This window comes from Lutra lutra, chromosome 11 (assembly GCF_902655055.1).
Source record: "Lutra lutra chromosome 11, mLutLut1.2, whole genome shotgun sequence".
Classification (NCBI taxonomy): domain Eukaryota; kingdom Metazoa; phylum Chordata; class Mammalia; order Carnivora; family Mustelidae; genus Lutra; species Lutra lutra.
The window spans coordinates 59,681,287-59,700,464 of NC_062288.1; the positions used below are offsets into that span (position 1 = coordinate 59,681,287).

At 38.9% G+C, this 19,178-nt stretch overlaps 1 protein-coding gene and 2 non-coding genes across 3 annotated transcripts in view; 2 read left to right on the top strand and 1 right to left on the bottom strand.

The window, feature by feature from the left end:
- Nucleotides 1–19,178, bottom strand: part of HIBADH (3-hydroxyisobutyrate dehydrogenase) — a 109,874-nt gene that overhangs the window by 22,081 nt on the left and 68,615 nt on the right. The window lies entirely within an intron of this gene.
- On the top strand, nucleotides 16,812–16,951 carry LOC125081548 (small Cajal body-specific RNA 17). The gene has a single exon (XR_007121745.1). It is a non-coding gene; the product is annotated as a small Cajal body-specific RNA 17 (non-coding RNA).
- Nucleotides 17,030–17,111, top strand: LOC125081543 (small Cajal body-specific RNA 18). Its single transcript, XR_007121740.1, has one exon. It is a non-coding gene; the product is annotated as a small Cajal body-specific RNA 18 (non-coding RNA).

Sequence of the window (19,178 nt, forward strand, 5' to 3'; positions counted from 1 at the left end):
TCACTGTTTCTGTTTCAGAGTCCATGTCAGATGTTCTCTTGGGTTTTGGTGACACAGATGAATGGCTCTGCACATGTTAGGGGGTGATCTGGTTTAACATAAGCCAGCATAACATAACCCCTTGTTAACACTACTTCTGGCATTATCTGTGCTGGAAAGAGAAAAGCAAAAACACTCTCGACACTACTCTAGAGTCAGATAAACAAAGTTTAGTTAGTTTTTCCTGAAATAAACACAGACACAGACACATGGGAGAAATAAGCAATTTTTCATCATTATTTTTTAAAGTAAGACCTGTCTTTCAGGGGCATGTTTGGGATCATTTCCTCCCAGCAAGATCTCAAAGCTCTGCTGCATTATGCACAAAGCAGCACTGCAGCCTTGTGCTTTACATAATGCAGATAGCCTTTTCCGTGGCAGGTGAACAAATGCTAGCCATGTGCTGTTAAGTACTCGCTGGTGTTAAAGTCTAGACTGTGACTTTTAAATCCAGAAGCTATATTTTATAAGCGGGGGAAATCTGCAGAGAAGGACATTCATCTATGAATGTAGTGTGCCTTTTCTCTTACCTTTCATATACCTGTCCCTCCCCACTTGCTAATAGGACAAGGAAAAGCTCACAATGGAGTGACAATATATTCAATACTGCATTTTAATATAAGTCACCGAAGTTCCTCTGCACTGATAGAGCTTTTGCATCAGAATATTTCAAAAGTCCCTGATGAGGTGAACAAAACCGGAAACTGAGGTTTAGCAGCAGGTGTCTTCTTACCTTTAGGAAAACAATACCAAGGGACAGGTATCTATCTCTTAAAAACCTAAACCAAAACCAAAACATCTACACAGTCTTCTGAAACATCTTCATAAAGCTATACCTTGTTCTACGACTAGCTGTTTCCTGCATAATGCAAATGAAACACATATAAATAAACTACAGCTGGTTAGCTAGTTATAGCATGCATAAGGACAAAGCCAAACTTCTTCAAAATAGAAAAGTTGTTAACTCTGAAAGCTAATAATGTCCTAAGTTAAATATTAAAGAAGGAAATTATAGGCTATATCTGAAACAGCTGAAACCACAATACACAGCAGCAGAAAACATTAGTTTTCTGCAGAAGATCTGCAGGGAGAAGGGAAGCGGTCGATAGATCCTTAAATTGGAAGCAATAGCCGTTCTTCTATCCCAAGTTGGCAGCTGCTACATTTGCAGACCTGGTTCATTATTTACCCATAATGACCATCAAGCTGCAGTCAAAGTCAGATCACAACAACTGTCAGCAGCTCTTTTAATTAGCCTTGTTTGAATTCAGATAAATATCACAATAGACCTGCTTATGCTGAAAGAGCAACAGAACGTTCCACATGGAGCTGAGCGGGCTTGAGAAGGACCAGTAAGTGCAGTATGGAAGCCATCAGACAGAAACACAGTGGGGTTTTTAAATGATAGGGAAATCAGAGAACAAAATGGTTTGCTTTCATTTTAAAAATCACTTTAAAGGGGCGCCTGGGTGGCTCAGTGGGTTAAAGCCTCTGCCTTCGGCTCAGGTCATGATCCCAGGGTCCTGGGATCGAGCCCCGCATCGGGCTCTCTCCTCGGCGGGAAGCCTGCTTCTCCCTCTCTCTCTCTCTGCCTGCCTCTCTGCCTGCTTGTGATTTCTGTCTGTCAAATAAATAAATAAAATCTTTAAAAAAAAAAATCACTTTAAAAACCAATTCCCTGACGTTCACCCCAAATGAAGATGGTGCCCAGTGTTGGAGTGAAATATTAAGTCTAGGCTTCTGAAAGCTTGATGTCTGGAGTCCAAGGAGAAAGTTAACTTAATGCCACTGGAGACTGTGATTTTAAAAACTCCACCTTGTAGACAATGTGTCTTTCAGCTTCAAAATTAATTTCTAAAAGCCAAGTTAAAAAAAAAACTTTCATTAAATGCTTGCAACTTTATTAGACTTTTATTTCTATTTTACTTTCTTTAGGAGCTGCATAATTTGCAACATTTTTCTGTGATAGGAATCTGATATCTTCTATACATTCCCTGTGTTCAGCATTAACAATCACAAAGCAAAAAACAGGGCCAACAATCAGATTTTGAGTAATCCAATTCTTGCCATATTCCACGCCGCTCTGGGGCTGTCCCCACTCCAGTGTGCTTGAGAAGAAAACAAGTGTGATGATCACCTGCCCTCTATTTTACAGAGAACTGATTGTTCACATATATTCTTTACAACTTTGGGGGTAGGTAAAAAGAAGCGACGGCTGACAGAGAAGAGATGGTAGAGAGTAAGAAAGAATAAGAAAAGGCAAGATGATAACCTCATAGCAAACCAAAGTAAACTGAGGACAGCAAGAAACTAAAGAGAAGGCTGTGCAAAAAAGCTACGCTCAGCTAACGAGGAATTATCATCTCTGGAAACCTTTTGAGAATCTGGACTCTTGAATTTTGGAGTGGGCACAGCTGAAGAAGAGGTGCTTCTAAATGGAAGCTGGACTCAGTCCACTCTCATTCCTTCTAGGCCTTCAGCTGTTACGTATCATTCTGTAACCATTTCTGTTAGCAATAATCGCGCCTCGCCTCGGATAAACCTCATTGGCTACGATACTGCCACTGCGCAAAGCTTTGTAACCATTTCTGATGCTGCAAAACGTAACATTAAGGAAGAGTAACCACATTTACACGCGGGTCAAGGACATGCTATTTACACAGGGTTTGGATCTCAGCTGCTATTTCCTAATTGAGTAGAAAAACACTCCTATAGGAAGCAATTAAAAAAAACATATTTGTGGTCGACTTCAAGTACTGAAAACCTGTGTAATAAAACTTTTACAAAGTGTTGTGAAACCAAGTATGTGATAAAGGCAACTACTGAATGTCAACAATATAAGTGGGGAGAACTCTTCATCTGGTTTCATGAGACCGAATCATAGCAAAAAGGAGTACTTCTTGCCCCTTTTTTTGAAAATAAACAATAAACTACACACATCACCATCTCATAGACAGCCTTCCCTCCTTACCCTTTAATACACCCTACCTCCTGACTATGGGCATAGCCAATAGTTGTAACTTTGTCAGTATGTCAAGTACCAAGACAAAAATCAACTTGTCATTCAAGTCTAGACTCCGGCTCAATATATATGAATCAGAATTCATTACCAAGCAAAGCCTCATACCCATGAGGATGGCTACTATAAAGCAAAATAGATACAACAAGCAGTGGCAAGAATGTGAGAAATCAGAATGCTTGTGCACTCTAACTGCACAATTAGAATATAAAATGAAGCAGCCACAATGGAAAACAGTATGGCAGCTCCTCAAAAAAATAAAAATAACATCACTGTAAGATCCAGCAATTCCATTTTTGGATATATACCCCCAAAGAACTGAAAGCAGGATCTTGAGGAGATATTTATACACCAGTTTTCATAGTGGCATTATTCACAATAGCCAAAAGGTAGGAACAACTCAAATGTCCATCAATGTATGAATGGATAAATGAAATGTGATATATACACATGATGGAATATTATTCAGCCTTAAAAAGGAAAGAAACTCTAACACATGTTGAACATGGATGAACCTTGAGGACATCATGCTAAGTAAGTCACATAAGCCAGTCACAAAATGACAAATACATTGTCATGGTTACACTTATATGAGGTGCCCAGATAATCAAATTCACATAAAGACAGAAAGTAAAACAGCGACTCGCCCCAGGGGCTGGGCAGAGAGGGGAATAAAAGGTTGCTGTTTCATGAGCATATAATTTCAGTTTTGCAAGATAAAAAGAGTTCTGCAGATAGATGGTGGTGATGGTTGCACAAAAATGTGAATGTAGTAAATTCTAGAGAACTGAACTGTCTACTCAGAAATGGTTAAGATGATAACTTTTATGTTATGTATATTTTACCACAATTAAAAATAAAATAAATTTAAGAGGAAAATCAAAAAAAATTTTTTATTGATGGTATTCTGATTCTCACACACTAAAACCCCAGAGGATTTCAGTGAAATGCTATTAACTTTTAACATGCTGATAATGTTTAATATAATGATTTTTACGAACCTTAAATGTAGTTGTCTAAAGAAAACTGAGGAAAGCCTAGTCTTATAATAATTAATAGAAAATAACAATTAACAGAAAATAAACAAATGTACACAGTTGAGGCAAATGGGTAAAAACTAAGCTCCTCCAATTCCCAGCACTATCCTAACTTCACTAGGCCAGGTGGCTCCCTCAAAGACAATATGTACAAGTTCTGCTAAGAGGTCATCGAGGAGTTAAGTTGAAAAAAGCAAGAGACTGACCAAAGCACATAACCTACAATCAAGAATTGGTTAAGCCAAAAACTTAGGCTACAGAAAGAAACAAATGATTATAAATCAATAGGAACTGGTATTTAAACTTCAGCCACAAACATGGTAATTGGGAAAAAAAGAAGTCCCACCACGTTGTATGTATATATAATCTCTGTGGCACATACAACGTGGTGGGACTTCTTTTTTTCCCAACTACCATGTATATATACCATATATATATGCCAACATTCATAAAAATGAGATGCCACCTAGAGTCTTGGCATGGTTGGGCTGAAGGATGGGGATATAAAATATAAGAGGATGTAAAGTGAAGTGAAATGACTCTAAGATTTAAGAGAAGGCAATAATCCCAAGATAATAATTGGCAGCAAGGTGAGGGCTGCTGCTCTGCCCAATTATGAAGCCAGATTTAGGCCAAGAGGCTACGGTTATTTAATTTCCTTTTTCCCTATAGGCATGAGAAATCGTGGTGCCTTTGTATGAATTGTAGAATGTTTCAATTCAAGGCGGGCCAACTACAAAAAGGCAGCCCCTGTGCAGAAGCAAATCGGAAAAAGGCTTTACCCTAAGCAGGCAATTAGAAGAAGGTAAGAAGACCCAAGTTCTACATGTGGAGAGTGAGCAGCAGTGTAGGGAAGACACAGCAGAGCTCCATTCAAGCTCCAGTTCTGACACTAACAGTATTATTTTGTGCAAATCAACAGCTTGGAGCTTGGAGTAGAATCCCATCTCCAAGTCTACTAATTTGTGAAATCGGTCAATTTATTACAGCTAATTCATATATCCATTCAACTTTAGTGAACTCCTACTATAGTACACAGCACTGTGCCAGGCAACTTCAAGGCAGGATGGTATTTTAATAGTCTCTAGGCTCAAAAATCTTCCAATCTAAAACGAAACAAACAAAATATTTCCAATCTAATGAGCTCCACATGTTCAAACAACTTTTGTCTTGCCATTCTCTCACGCAGACCCCAAACTGGTTCTTCCTCCTATGTGTCCTCTCTCAGTTAAGACACTACTATAGCACTAGAAATCCCAGGGCAGCAGTTCTCAAGGTCAGTTCCCAAGAATATGACTGTCACAAGATATTAAAGGATATTTACAGTTATGTGGCAGCCATGTTTTGTTTCCAGCCAATAACCTTTCTCATCCTCCTTCTGTCAACAAATCCTGCTACTCTGGCCAAAGGGCGGTATTCACGGACAATGAGGGCATCCCATCCTTAGGGCAACTAGCCCATGGGGCCAAGCAAATACAACAAAACCGAGAGGTCTTCCCTGGGTTGCTAAGCTATGGCTGCTGAGGGCTCACAGGAAGAGTGTGTGCAGTAAGATAATGAGGTTGACATGCAAAGCATAGCAGAAACAAGCAAATAATAAAGACAGAAAAAAGTAGAGTGTTTTCAGCAGCACCATGTGGTCAGTTCTTGGTTCCTGAAGCTCTTTTTTCCATTTGAGAGCTTTCTTAGTCATTCCCAAATCCCCACCCAAAAGTTCCTCAAATTGATTAAAGATTTGGGAATAAAATAGATATACCTTGCTAAAAAAAGGTTAAATGTCTAAGAATTTAAGGACTTATTTAATATGCAAATATGCACCCTGAATATTTCCAAGAGGGGGATAGGAAAATACACCATTTCTCAAATTCATTTGATCACAAAATTCCTTTTTTTAAGGAACATCCTCAGAATTAGTTTTCTCTAGGGCTATGCTCCAGGAAATGCTACCCTAGAGTCATCTGACATCTTCCTACATTTCTATATCCACTAATCTAGTAATTTCTGTTGATTCTGGTCTGAAATTTCTCTGTTAGTACTTTCTCAGTGGGCTATTTTCTTTCCCTTTCGACATAGCTTTTCCTTTTTAAAGACATTTGGGCATGTCTCGAGAAGAGTAGATAGCTAGATTTTTAAATCATAATTTCATGAAAAGTAAGTTTAATTTGCTTACATTTATTGTGATTAGACATATTTCTAGCGCATTTTGTATTTACTTTCATTTTTCCTTGAAAAAATTTTTCCCTCCTCTCTTGCCTTTTGTTGTATTGATAAAAGTCTTCTAAGTTCTTTTTTACTTTCCTGTGGGTTTTTCTAGCTATTGATTACTTTTCTATTCTTCTAAATGATAATCCTTTAAAACCTTAAACATATATAACTAACTATAAATTTTTCTAATAACATCAGAAGTTTTTCAGGATTTCTATTTTCTCTTAAATACGATGTGAACCTTAGGATGCATTAAGCCCGGAGACATCACTCTACTCCCCCAAACACAGTACATCTTTCCAGAGTTTTAGTTTTACCTTTTTTAAAAGATTTTATTTATTTATTTGACAGAGAGAGAGAGAGCGCAAATAGGCAGAGCAGCAGGCAGAGGGAAGGGGAGAAGCAGGCCGCCCGCTGAGCAGGGAGCCTGATTTGGGGCTTGATCCCAGGACCCTGAGATCATGACCTGAGCCGAAGGCAGCGGCTTAACCAACTTGAGCCACCCAGGGGCCCCTAGTTTAACCTTTTTAAACACACACAATAACAGGTTTTTTAAATTGTCAATAAAGTTAATAACGACTTTAAAAAATCATTCTGTGCTCATGATTGTTCCTTATATTCTCTTTCTCCTTAGACTGATATTTTCTTCTTAGATGTACTAAAGTATATCATTTAATAATTCCTTAGGTACAGTTATTTTATTGTCTATTTTCTTTCTTATGTATGTAGAATTTCAGTTTGCAGGCTCATTGTGAATGGAAAACTTTTTGTTTACTCCCTACGCCCTTGCCCTGGCCATCTGTGCTCACTTCTCCCTATGATTTTACGGTTTTCTCTTTTGGTTTCCTGGGTCCCAGTTTAGGACCAGTTCTTACACTGGCTGGGGGTTGGGAGTGTCTGCTCTTTAGGGATACTAGGGAATCACAGATCTTGTCATGGAGCCGGCAGATGGCTTAGTTCAGTCCCTCGTCTAACCACTGTAATGTCTTTCCATGTCCTAGGTTCAAAGCTTGCTAAAAACTATAGCCCTAGGCAATGGTCAGTGGGGGATTTGAGCTTCCTGGTCTGCCAGCTGTGTGCCTGGGCCAGTCCCCATCACTCACATGGAGTACTTTTTTCCCAGGAACAGAACTCCCAGCCACTATTGCCCAGTTCTGGACCCAGAGCTTAGCTAGCAGATGGTCTAGCGTCACTCAATACACTATATTTCCAGTCTAGTTTTGGTCCATGGAGACATGTATCTCATCCTGGAGCACAACTATGTTCCTACTTATTTTCTTGTATATTCTATTACTATATTCTATGATTTTCATGCACTCTGAACAGAACAGGTGCATCGGAACATGAATTTACCAATTTAACAGAACATATTTTATTTTTCCTCCACTTTTCTTTTCTTTCCATTCCCAGCTACTGGCTCTAGTCATGGCTCTACTCATCTTTCACCTAAAATACTAACACCTTAGGTCTTCCCCTGCCTGCACACTCTTCCCTGAATCCAACTGTCACCAATGCCATGAGAACCATTCATCTTATCTGTCTCCTTGAAATCTTTCAACATCTCTAACTCACCTCAAGATTACAAGTTTCTCAGCATGGCATACAAGGTTCTTCCAAGTTTGATCTCAGCTCACCTTTCTATATTAACTTCTCAGCCCCTGACACCCACCACCTGGCATTCTAGCCAAACCAGATGATTCCTTTTTTCCCCCTATGTACAAAAGATGAACTTCCTCTTTCTTGCCTTCCTATGCTTATGCTGTCTCTTCCTGGTATGCTATACCCACACTTACTCCCAACTCCAGCACCCATCTCAGGCTCTGCTTATCGAGCATTACTAACTCTTCAAAAGTTCAGCCAAGTGTCATTTCCAACCCCCACCCCATAAGTACCCAGTAAGCCTGTCTATGCATCCCCCACACACATTTTATTTGATCACATCACTCTCTATTATAGTTGTTCACCTGTTTGCTTCCCCTAGACCCAGAGCTCTTTGCATAATAACCATCTACTAAACTGAGAGTAAGAAATTTCCAGCAACAACAACAACAAAAAAAGAAATTTCCAGCAACAAGAGAAGTGGAAGAGGTCTTATAATGTAGAAAATAATGAATAGCATTTTATTAAAAATTTTAAAGTTTTAAAAATTTTCATTAAAAATTTTTCCTGATTTGTTAATGAAAACAGAAGATGAGGAAAATCACAGAAACCTGTACAGTATGATTTAGAAAATACTATATCGAGAATACATAAATAACTTATACAACTCGGGACACCTGGGTTAAACTCAGTCAGTTAAGCATCTGCCTTCGGCTCAGGTCATGATCCCAGGATTCTGGGATTGAGTCCCCACATTGGGCTCCCTGCTCATCGGGGAGTCGTCTTCTCCCTCACTGCCTGCCACTCCCCACTTTCTGCTCTCTCTCTTCTCTCTCACAAATAAATACATAAAATCTAAAAAAAAAAAAAAAAAAAAAAACAACTCTATAACTCAACACCAAAAAAACTCAAATACTCCAATTTAAAAATAGGCAGAGGACCTGAATAAACATTTTCCCAAAGACGACATTCAGACAGCCAAGAGACACATAAAAAGATACTCAACATCACTAATTGCCAGGGAAAAGCAAATCAGAACCACAATGAGATATTACCTTACGCTTGTCAGAATGGCTAAAATAAAAAAGATAAGAAATAAGTCTTGGTGAGGATGTGGAGAAAAAGGCACCCTTATGCACTGTTGGTGGGAATATAAATTGGTGCAGCCACTGTGGGAAACATACAGAGGTTCCTTAAAAAATTTAAATAAGAAATACCATATGATGCAATAATTCCACTACTGGATATTTACCTGAAGAAAACAAAAACACTCCTTCGAAAAGATACAGATACCCCTACATTTATTGCATAATAGCCAAGACAGAGAAGCAACATGACACCATAAAAAGGTTCAGATCTTGACATTTGTGACAACACGGATGACCTAAAGAGTATTATGCTAGGGGCACCTGGGTGGCTCAGTCTGTTAAGCAACTGCCTTCGGCTCAAGTCCTGATCCCAAGGTCCCGGTCATTAGGGAGACTGCTTCTTCCTCTCCCTCTGCCCCTCCACCCCCCCCACTGGTTCTCTCTCTCTCTCTCTCGTACTCTCTCTCAAATAAATAGATAAAATCTTTTAAGAAAAAAAGAGTATTATGCTAAGTGAAATACGTCAGAGAGAAAGACAAATATCATATGATTTTCACTCACACAGGGAAATTTAAAAACAAAACAAATGGATAAACAAAAAGCAGAATGAGACCTATACAGAGAACAGACTGATGACTGACAGAGGGAAAAGGGGTAGGGGAAAGAAATCATACAATATCTGTCCTTTTATGTCTAACTTATTTCACTTAGCATTACATCTTCAAGGTTCATCCATGTTGGAGCCCGTATCAGAAATATCATTCCATTTTAATCCCGTTAACATTTTATTGTATGTACACACCACATTTTATTTATCCATTCACCCATCAATGGACACCTGAGTTGTTTCTACTTTCTGGCCACTATGAAAATCGCTGCTATTAACACTGGTGTACAAATAACGTTTCAAGTTCCTGTTTTCAATTCTTTTGGGTATATGCTAGATTATATGGTAATACTGTTTAATTTTTTGATGAACTACCATAACATTTTCCACAGAGGGTGTACCATTTTACTTCCCATGAGCAGTGCACAAAGGTTTCCAATTTTTCCACATCTTCACCAATACTTGTTTTTGTGGTGGGTTTTTATTTCATAATAGCCTAGATTCTAATGAGTGTGAAGTGGTATCTCATTGTGGTTTTGATTTGCACTTCTGTAATGACTAGTGATGTTGAGCATCTTTTCATTTTTTTTTAATATTTTATTTATTTATTTGACAGAGAGAGAGAGAGAGATCACAAGTAGTCAGAGAGGCAGACAGAGAGAAAGGGGGGAAGCAGGCTCCCTGCTGAGCAGAGAGCCCCATGCGGGGCTCGATCCCAGGACCCTGAGATCATGACCTGAGCCGAAGGCAGAGGCTTAACCCACTGAGCCACCCAGGCGCCCCCATCTTTTCATTTTTTTTTTAAGATTTTATTTGAGAGACAGCATGCATGAGCAGGGGTGGGGCCGAGGGAGAGGGAGAAACAGATTCCCCACTGAGCATGGAGCCCAACATGGGGCTTGATCCCGGGACCCTGAGATTATGACCTAAGCCAAAGTCAGATGCTTAACCAAGTAAGCCACTCAGGTACCCCATTTCTTCATTGTTTTATTGACTATTTGTACACTTTCCTTGGAGAAGTGTCTACTCAAGTCCTTTCCCATTTTTAAAATTGTGTTATTTGGTTTTTGTTCCTGTTGAGTTCATTTTATCCTTTAATATATACTTCATTTTTATTCAGGAAATTTTTTTAAATTTTAGAAGCTTTTTTAAGATTTCATTTATTTATCTGACATAGAGAGAGAGCACAAGCTCTCTCAGCAGCCAAGGGAGGGGGAGAAGCAGGCTCCCTGCTGAGCAGGGAGCACGATGTGGGGCTTGATCCCAGGACCCTAGTACAGTGACCTGAGCCAAAGGCAGACACTTAACCAACTGAGTCACCCAGGTGCCCCTAGAAGCTTTTTGTAACACTCAGCTTACTTCCTTACCATATACTTTCAAATTCCATTCAAAATTTGCATTTACTTTTTCCTAAAAGTTCTGTGTTAGCTGCATCCCCACTTGACATATTTTTTGAGTTCTAAATATATTTTCTTATATGACTTCTTTGATTAAAGAATATGAATTCTTTAGAAATGTGATTTTAAATTTCAAATGTATAGAAGATTTATTTATCTATTTATTTGCTTTTGATATCTAATTAAATTGCACGTAGTTAAAGAATACAATCTATAAGATATAGATGCTTCAGTACTGAAGACTTGCTTTGTGGTCTATTGTGTGGTTAACTTTTAATAATTTTTCAAGTCTTTTTCTTTTTTTTTTTTTTAAGTTATCTCTATACCCAATGTGGGGCTCAAACTCACAACACCAGGATCAAAAGTCACACGCTTCTCCAACTGAGCCAGCCAGGTGTCCCTAATTTTTCCAAATCTTGGGAAATACATTTCTCTTTCAATTTCTGGGTAAAAGGTTCTATATACGCCTCTTATGGTGTGTGTATAGTGGTATACATCACTCTGATGGTGTGCCATATCTGTCAATTTCTCCTTGTGGTTCTATACTTGTTTGCATCTTGCATTTTAAGGTTATTCTATTAGATGCAGTACCTAATGTTTTTAGAGGAGCTCTTCAGGAGGTAAATTTTCTTAGTTTTCCTTTAGCTAAGAATATCCCTTCATTCTTGAAGAATATTTTGCCATATATGACTTGGGTTTCAGCACTATAAGGTGTTGTTCCACTGCCTTCTGGGATTCATAGTTTCTCCGAAGTCATTCCAATCATTGTTGCCCCGTAATGCATCATTTTTCTCTGCTTTCAAGATTTTTTTTCTTTTTCTCTGGTTTTCAGCAGTTTGATTATACTATATCTGGGCATGGGTTTCTTTGTGTTTATCCTTTTTCAGATGCACTGAGTTTGTTGGATTTATAAGTTTGTCTTTTGTTAAATTTAGTGAGCTTTCAGCCATTTTTTTCTTCAAATACCTTTTTTTTCTGTACCACACTCTCATCTCTTTTAGAACTCCAATGTCACAAATGTTAGGCTTTTTGATATTACCTCACGGGATCTTGAGGCTCTATTTTTTAAAATCTTTTTTTCTCTCTGTTGTTCAGAATGGATAAATTCTATTCAAGTCATTTCTGTCTTCAAATTCACTGACTCATTTGTCATAGCCACTCTGCTTTTAAACACACCCACTTTTTTTTTTTTTTTTTCAAATTTCTAGTTACTGTATTTTTCAGTTATAAAATTTCAATTTGGCTTTAACTGCTTCTATTTCTTTTCTTCTTAGAACATGGTTATGATAGCTGTTTTAGAGTCACTGCCTTGTAATCTCAGGTTTGGCGTCTTGATTGTCTTCTCACTTGAGAATTTATCAGACTTTTCTGGTTCTTCCTGTGTCAACTAATTTTTTTTTTTTTATCATATCACAGGTATCTGGATATTATATCTGGAATATTGTATGAGACTCTGGGTCTTGTTCAAATTCTATGAAGAATATTTGGGGTTGGGGGTCTTGTCTGTTTGTTTTACCAGGCAACCAACCAGGTTAGGGTCAAACCAAATTGCAACATGCCTTTTGTGAGCTGTGGTCCCAATGTCAGTTCAGTTTTCAAAGTCTCTGCAGTACTGTTTGAATCTGTTCTACACATGCATCAGCCAGGGGCCAATCTGATACTTGGAGGGCTGTCTAATCCATAAAGTTCTTATATCCTTTGGTATGCTGTTCAGGAGAGATCCATACTGTATGACTCAGGGGGATCCCAACAATTTATACAACATACAGGACCCTTTCTTGAGTTTCATCCTATGAACTGCTCCCCCATGGACACTCTAGTACTCCCACTTCTAATCCTCCCTTTGTGGTCCTCTGTATATAATGTCCTATGATTCCTAAAAAAAGGTATGTATCTGGGGCCAAGATAAGAAGAATAAAGAAAGTAAAAAGCAACAGGGATTCCTCCCCACTCTTTCGACCATACTTCCTCTGGGCAGAGAGAAGGATTCCCCTGTCCATTTTTTTTTTTTTAAGATTTTGTTTATTTGAAAGAGAGAGAGAGCGTGCGAGAGCATGAGAAAGGAGAAGGTCAGAGGGAGAAGCAGACTCCCTGCAGAGCTCGGAGCCCCATGCGGGACTCAATCCCAGACTCTGGCATCATGACCTGAGCCGAAGGCAGTTGCTTAACCAACTGAGCCACCCAGGCACCTCCCACCCCCACTCATATTTTTAAGAGTCTGCACGGCTGCCATTGCTTCCACAAAATTGCAATTTCAGGAATAAGGCTCGTCAGTTTGGCAGTGCTAAGAGTAAAAAAAGAAGTGAATTTCCCCCTCTCTGTTCATATGGCCCCTGTTCCTGATTCTTAGACCAGAAAGTTCCTTTCTCTTGCAACTTTTGTTTTGTTTTGTTTTGTTTATACCCATGCACAGTTCCAGATTCACAATGCCTCAGAATCCAGGCTGGGAAATGCAAAGGGGAGGGGAAAGGGTTTTAGGGAGTTTGTTGGCAGAGCTTTTGTACTTCAGGTTCTCTTCTCCTTCTCCAATCTACCTCCTACCACTTACTTTTCTGAGTTCTCAAATAGCTGCTCCATTCATTCTGTCCAAGGTTTTCAGTTACACATTCAACAAAAGGGCAGTGTTTTTTCATTCTATCTTAACCATACCTGGAATCTCCCCATCATTCCTTTTTTTTTTTTTAAAGATTTTATTTTTTTATTTTTTTATTTATTTGACAGACCGATCACAAGTAGGCAGAGAGGCACGCAGAGAGAGACAGGAGGAGGAGGCAGGCTCCCTGCTGAGCAGAGAGCCCGATGTGGGACTCGATCCCAGGACCCTGAGATCATGACCTAAGCCGAAGGCAGAGGCTTTAACCACTGAGACACCCAGGCGCCCCTCCCCATCATTCTTGAAGAATAGTTTTGCTGGATGCAAATTCTAAGTTGACAAGTTATCTGTCAGTACTTTGACAAGACTGTTCCATGTCTTCTGGCTGCCATTGTTGCTCTTAAGAAGTCTGCTATTCACACAAAAGACTATATATTGTATGAACCCCAAAGGCATATTTATATGATGTTGTTACATATTCTAAAATAGACAAAACTACAGTAATAGAAAGCCACCAGTGATTACTAGAGCTGGCGGCAAGGAGTGACTACAAAGGGGCCTGCGGGAGGGGTACCTGGCTGGTTCAGTTGGTAAAGCATGTGACTCTTGATCTTGAGGTTGTAAATTCAAGTCCCACATTAGGTGTAGAGATTACTTTAAAAAATCTTTCAAAAGGGGGGGCATAAAGGAACTTTCTGGGGGTGATGGAAATATTCTATGCTTAATTGTGATGATGATTATCAGTTGTCTAAACTCATCAATCTTTAAAACTTAAAATGGGTAAATATTATTTTACCAAATTATACCTCAATTATGCTCAGAGGAAGTCTGGTATCAAACTCTTGTTCTTTTGTAGGTGATCTGTCTTTTCTAACTATTTTCATCTTTTATTGGTATTTTGCAGTTTTACAACCATGTACTTAGTAAGATTTCTTCTTCTTCTTCTTTTTTTTTTTTTTTTTAACTATTTGGTATATCTTGTGCTTCCCGTTTCTGTGGATTTATGTCAATTCTGGAACATTCTCAGACATTATCATGTTGACCATTTTCCTCCATTTCATCTGGAACTCCACTCAGATGCATGTTTGACTTTTTGTTCCTAGCTATATATTCATTTTTCTTAACCTTTCTTTTTTCATATTTTCTTTTGTATTTTCCATCTCTAAGTCTTTCAGTATTGCATTTGGGTTATTTTTTTGGATCTCTCTTCTAATTCACTAATTTTCTCTTCAGCTCTCATGCGTCATTTAACTTATCTACTGATTTTTAAATTTCAATATTTTTTCCTCAAAATTTGATTACTCTTTTCTGATATTCTCTTCTTCCTTTTCCACCTATTTTTAATTCCATCTTTTATTTATTTAAATGTTTTATATATACTCATTTTGTACTCTATTTGAGGAGCTTCAGTACCTGTAGCTATTAGATGTTGAATTGTTTGTTCCTGTTGACTCTTGCTCTGATAACTTATCTCGGTCTGGGTTTTGTTTTGTTTTTCCTTTCTCTTTTTTTTTTTTTTTTTTTTTTTGGCTAGCTCACATTTACTGTGTGAATTTACTTAGTGAATTCTGAGAGTCCTGGGTTAAAGATGATTTTCTCCAGAAAGGATTTTTTTTTTTTTTTTTTTGTAGGTGACAGGCCCTACCAGCCTTATCAACTCAAAACTCCTTAAATTTGGGGCACTGGGGTGGTTCAGTAGGTTGAGTATCTGACTCTTAATCTCAGCTTAGGTCTTGATCTCAGGGTTGTGGGTTCAAGCCTTCCATTGGGCTCCATGCTGGGCATGGAGACTACTTTAAAAAATAATAATGACAAAGCCTTTAAATGTATTGAATGTTCTCCCAGCTGGGTGCACTCTTTAAATCTGAACTCTTCATCCATGAGAGCCAAACTACAAAATCACAAAAATTCAGGGGACATTGATATATTTTATTTCTTATAACCTATAATCAGCATAGACAGATAGATTTACCAGTTAGTCCCCTTTACCAGCAGGCAATACTGTCTGCAGGCCACCCTTTTCCCTGAGGGAATGGTCTCTGGGTATTTTGGCTTTGTAGAGGGGATGAATGGAATGCAGGGATCAGCTTCCTTACTTTGTGTTAGCACAAGGCCGAGTTTTCCATTAAACCCATGATCTTTCACCCATGAGTATTAATACCCCCAGCTCCTGGTTCCTAGAATCAACACTGCCCCAAGAGGAGACAGAGCTTCTGGGTTCCTCACTCTGATTTCAGGTTACTATTCAATTATTTAGTCATTGAGGATTTCCCTTATTTTTTGAGGAATCTGAAATGCATTCAAAAGTATGCTTGCTGTAACTGATCCAGCACCTGGGTGTTTCATGACAGGAGGGTATTTTAACACACCTAATCCACCAAACTGCCAGAAGCAGTGGATGGTTATGCAAAGAAACAAAATGGGTCCTTAAATGTGAAAGGAAAGATTGATTCCCATCTTATTTTTATGCCAGGATATCTTTAACTCTTTTCTGATAATAAAACAGGTTTCATCTTTGCCATTAGTACCTGTATTACACTAAAATTTTATAACAGAATGTTGCTTTTATGGCATCTACTTTTAAAAGTGAAATCAAGAAATTTCATCCAACTAGATACAGCAGTCAATCAAGTTTATGAATACTTTCCATGAAAGTAATCTAAAAGGAAACATTAAATACTGGGAATCTCTAGATCACTTTAATTTTGTGCTTTACTTATTTAGATTTGTTTGTTTGAGACATCTCATAAGATATTTACTATACACAAATCAAGTATTTACTGAGTATCTTCAATATACAAGTTACCCATTCTTGACTCTTTGGGGTATACAAAAATAATTAAGACAGGATTCCTGTTCAAATTAAGTTCTGTGATCCAAACAAGAGTTATTGCACCATAAAATTAACTTTAATTATAAGAAAATTAATTGTCTTAAAAATGTTCAAAATTCAAAGGAGGAAAACTTTACAGCCATTTGTGGACTGAAATTAGGAAAAATGAATAGGCAAAACTTTACTAAAAAGATCAGATCAACATGGGCCAGGAAAGATGATTAAGATCCTGATATGCTGTGCCTGGTGATGGTGGGGATGGGTGGAGGGGTGGGCATGAGTCGGGCGGGCAGGTCGGGGCAGGGGGGGGGGGGTGTGTGTGTGGCGATTGGCGTCCTAGGGAGATTGGCGTCCTAGGGAGTGTAGCGAGTGTCGGAGGGCAGGGAGTCCCCAGCCCCTGAGTCCCCAGTGTAGCCCCATATGAGCTCGCAGTATTTTCCTTGTATGATTGGGCCCATTGCTGGTGGCGCTGCTGGCCTGGAGCCTGAGAGGATTATGAAAACAGGTCAGACGAAGTGTGGCTCAGGACTGGGGTTGGGAGATGAGTGGCAGCACACTGGGTTGGAGATGAGGGAGAGTTAGGGAGGCCTCTGCTGCTGTGACTGTGAGCCCTGGTCAATGATGACACGACCCTGAGCAATCGGAGTTCTAGGAACCAGATGATGGAGTGGGTGCTAAGAATGGACTGAGACCGGAAGAGAAAAAAGAAAAAAAAGAAAAAGATCCTGATATGCTGGCAAGGAATGACTTGGGGCAGAGAGAAATTCTAGGTGAAGTGAACTGTGAAAGCAAATACATAAAAACAGAAAAGTATGGGGTGTGTTTAGAAAATAGTAAGCAGGGCACCTAGGTGGCTCAGTCAGTTAACTGACTCGATTTTGGCTCAGGTCATAATCTCAGGGTGGTGGGACTGAGCCCTAGGTCAGGCTCAATGCTGGGGGTGGAGCCGACTTAAGAGTTTCTCTCTCTGTCTGTACCTCCCCCTCTTCTCTGTCTCCCTCTCTCCCGGAAGGAAGGAAGGAAAGAAGGAAGGAAGACGGACATCGTAAGTAGCTGAATATGGAACAATTAAAACTCCAGATACACTGACTCTAGTTTAATCTTCAAATATGTCATGCCCTTTTCCAATTCTAAACCTCAAAAATTATCTCTTTTTCTTGGAACATCCTCACCCAACTCCACAATGCATGATAAATACCTATCAGTTTTTTAGGAAAGCAACTGGCCTACAAATCAGATCCAATAAATACAAATAACCCAAAATATAGCATCAATTTATCATGGAACTCATTTATACCTCTTATGGCAATTACCAAGCTGTACTATAATGTAGTATCTTTTTCCATGCCCACCTCACTTTACTAGAGTGTGAGCTCCTGAAAACAAGAACTATGACTTACTCCAACCCACCAATTTATATCATATACATGTATGTGTGTGTATACATATATTTATAATCCTCACAATAGGAACAGAAGAAGGATAGAAGGAAGAAAGGAGGACAAACCTGTAGATTTCCATGCAAGCACTGCAAGAACTTTGGCAGACAGTGCAGCACCACAACACGCCACAGGCTGATGAGAATAGATGTAACGAAAGACTCAAAGGCTGGGCAGCACCCAGGATAGTAGCTATGAGCCGCATAGGGCTACTGAGAACTTGAAACAGAGTTAGTTCAAAATGAGACGTGCTTTAGGTATAAAATACACACTAGGTTTCAAAGACGTATTATGAGGGAAAAAAGGTGTAAAATATCTCAATAATTTTATAATGATTACATGAGATAGATAATATTTTAGGAATACTGGGTTAAATGAAATGTATTATTAAAATGATGTTAGGGCACGTGGCTGGCACAGTTGGCGGAGTGTGCGACTCTTGATCTTGTGGTTGTGAGTTCAGGCCCCACACTGGGTATAGAGAATACTTAAAAATAAAATCTTTAATTACATAATTATAGAAATAAATAAATAATAATATGATGTTCAGCTGTGTTTCTTATTACATTTTTAAAAAAAGATTTTATTTATTTATTTGTCAGAGAGAGCCACCAGAAGCTGTACACAGAGTGGCAGGCAGAGGCAGAGAGAGAAGCAGGCTCCCTGCTGGACATGGAGCTGGATGCAGGACTCGATCCCAGGATCCTGGGATCATGACCTGAGCCGAAGGTAGCGGCTTAACCAACTGAGCCACCTAGGTGTCCCTCTTATTACATTTTAATGCTGCTACTAGAAAACCTAAAATTACCCATGTGGCTTACATTGTATTTCTCTTGAACAGCGCTATTCTCAGAGTATGAACCTAAAAGATCAGAAAATTTGAAACTATGCTATACTATAATAAGGGAATCAAGAGGAAGAATGGTTTTATAGAAAAGATGAGCTTGACTTAGAATGAGTTTGACTAAAGGGATCCAAGAGATAAAAATGCAGGGCTACAAAGTAGAAAAGTCTATGATGGGAATACAGAATTAGGAAAACTCTATGGGGATGAGACAGTTGAAATTCTGGAAGAATATGTGAGTCCCCACAGGAAATTTTTAGATCCCTCAGCTTAGAAGGAAGAAGACGAGGAGGTAGGTAGTTTTCTCAAAGGGCAGGAAGAGCTAGTAACCTAGCTGGCATCCCAAGTTGGATCTTTGAAATCCTTACCTGCAGCAACATCATAATTTCAGAGTATTCTGGGCTGAATATATTTGAAGTCGAAAACAGGGATTTAAATATATTAGATGCTGTTGCCAACAAAAAGTGCATTCTGAATT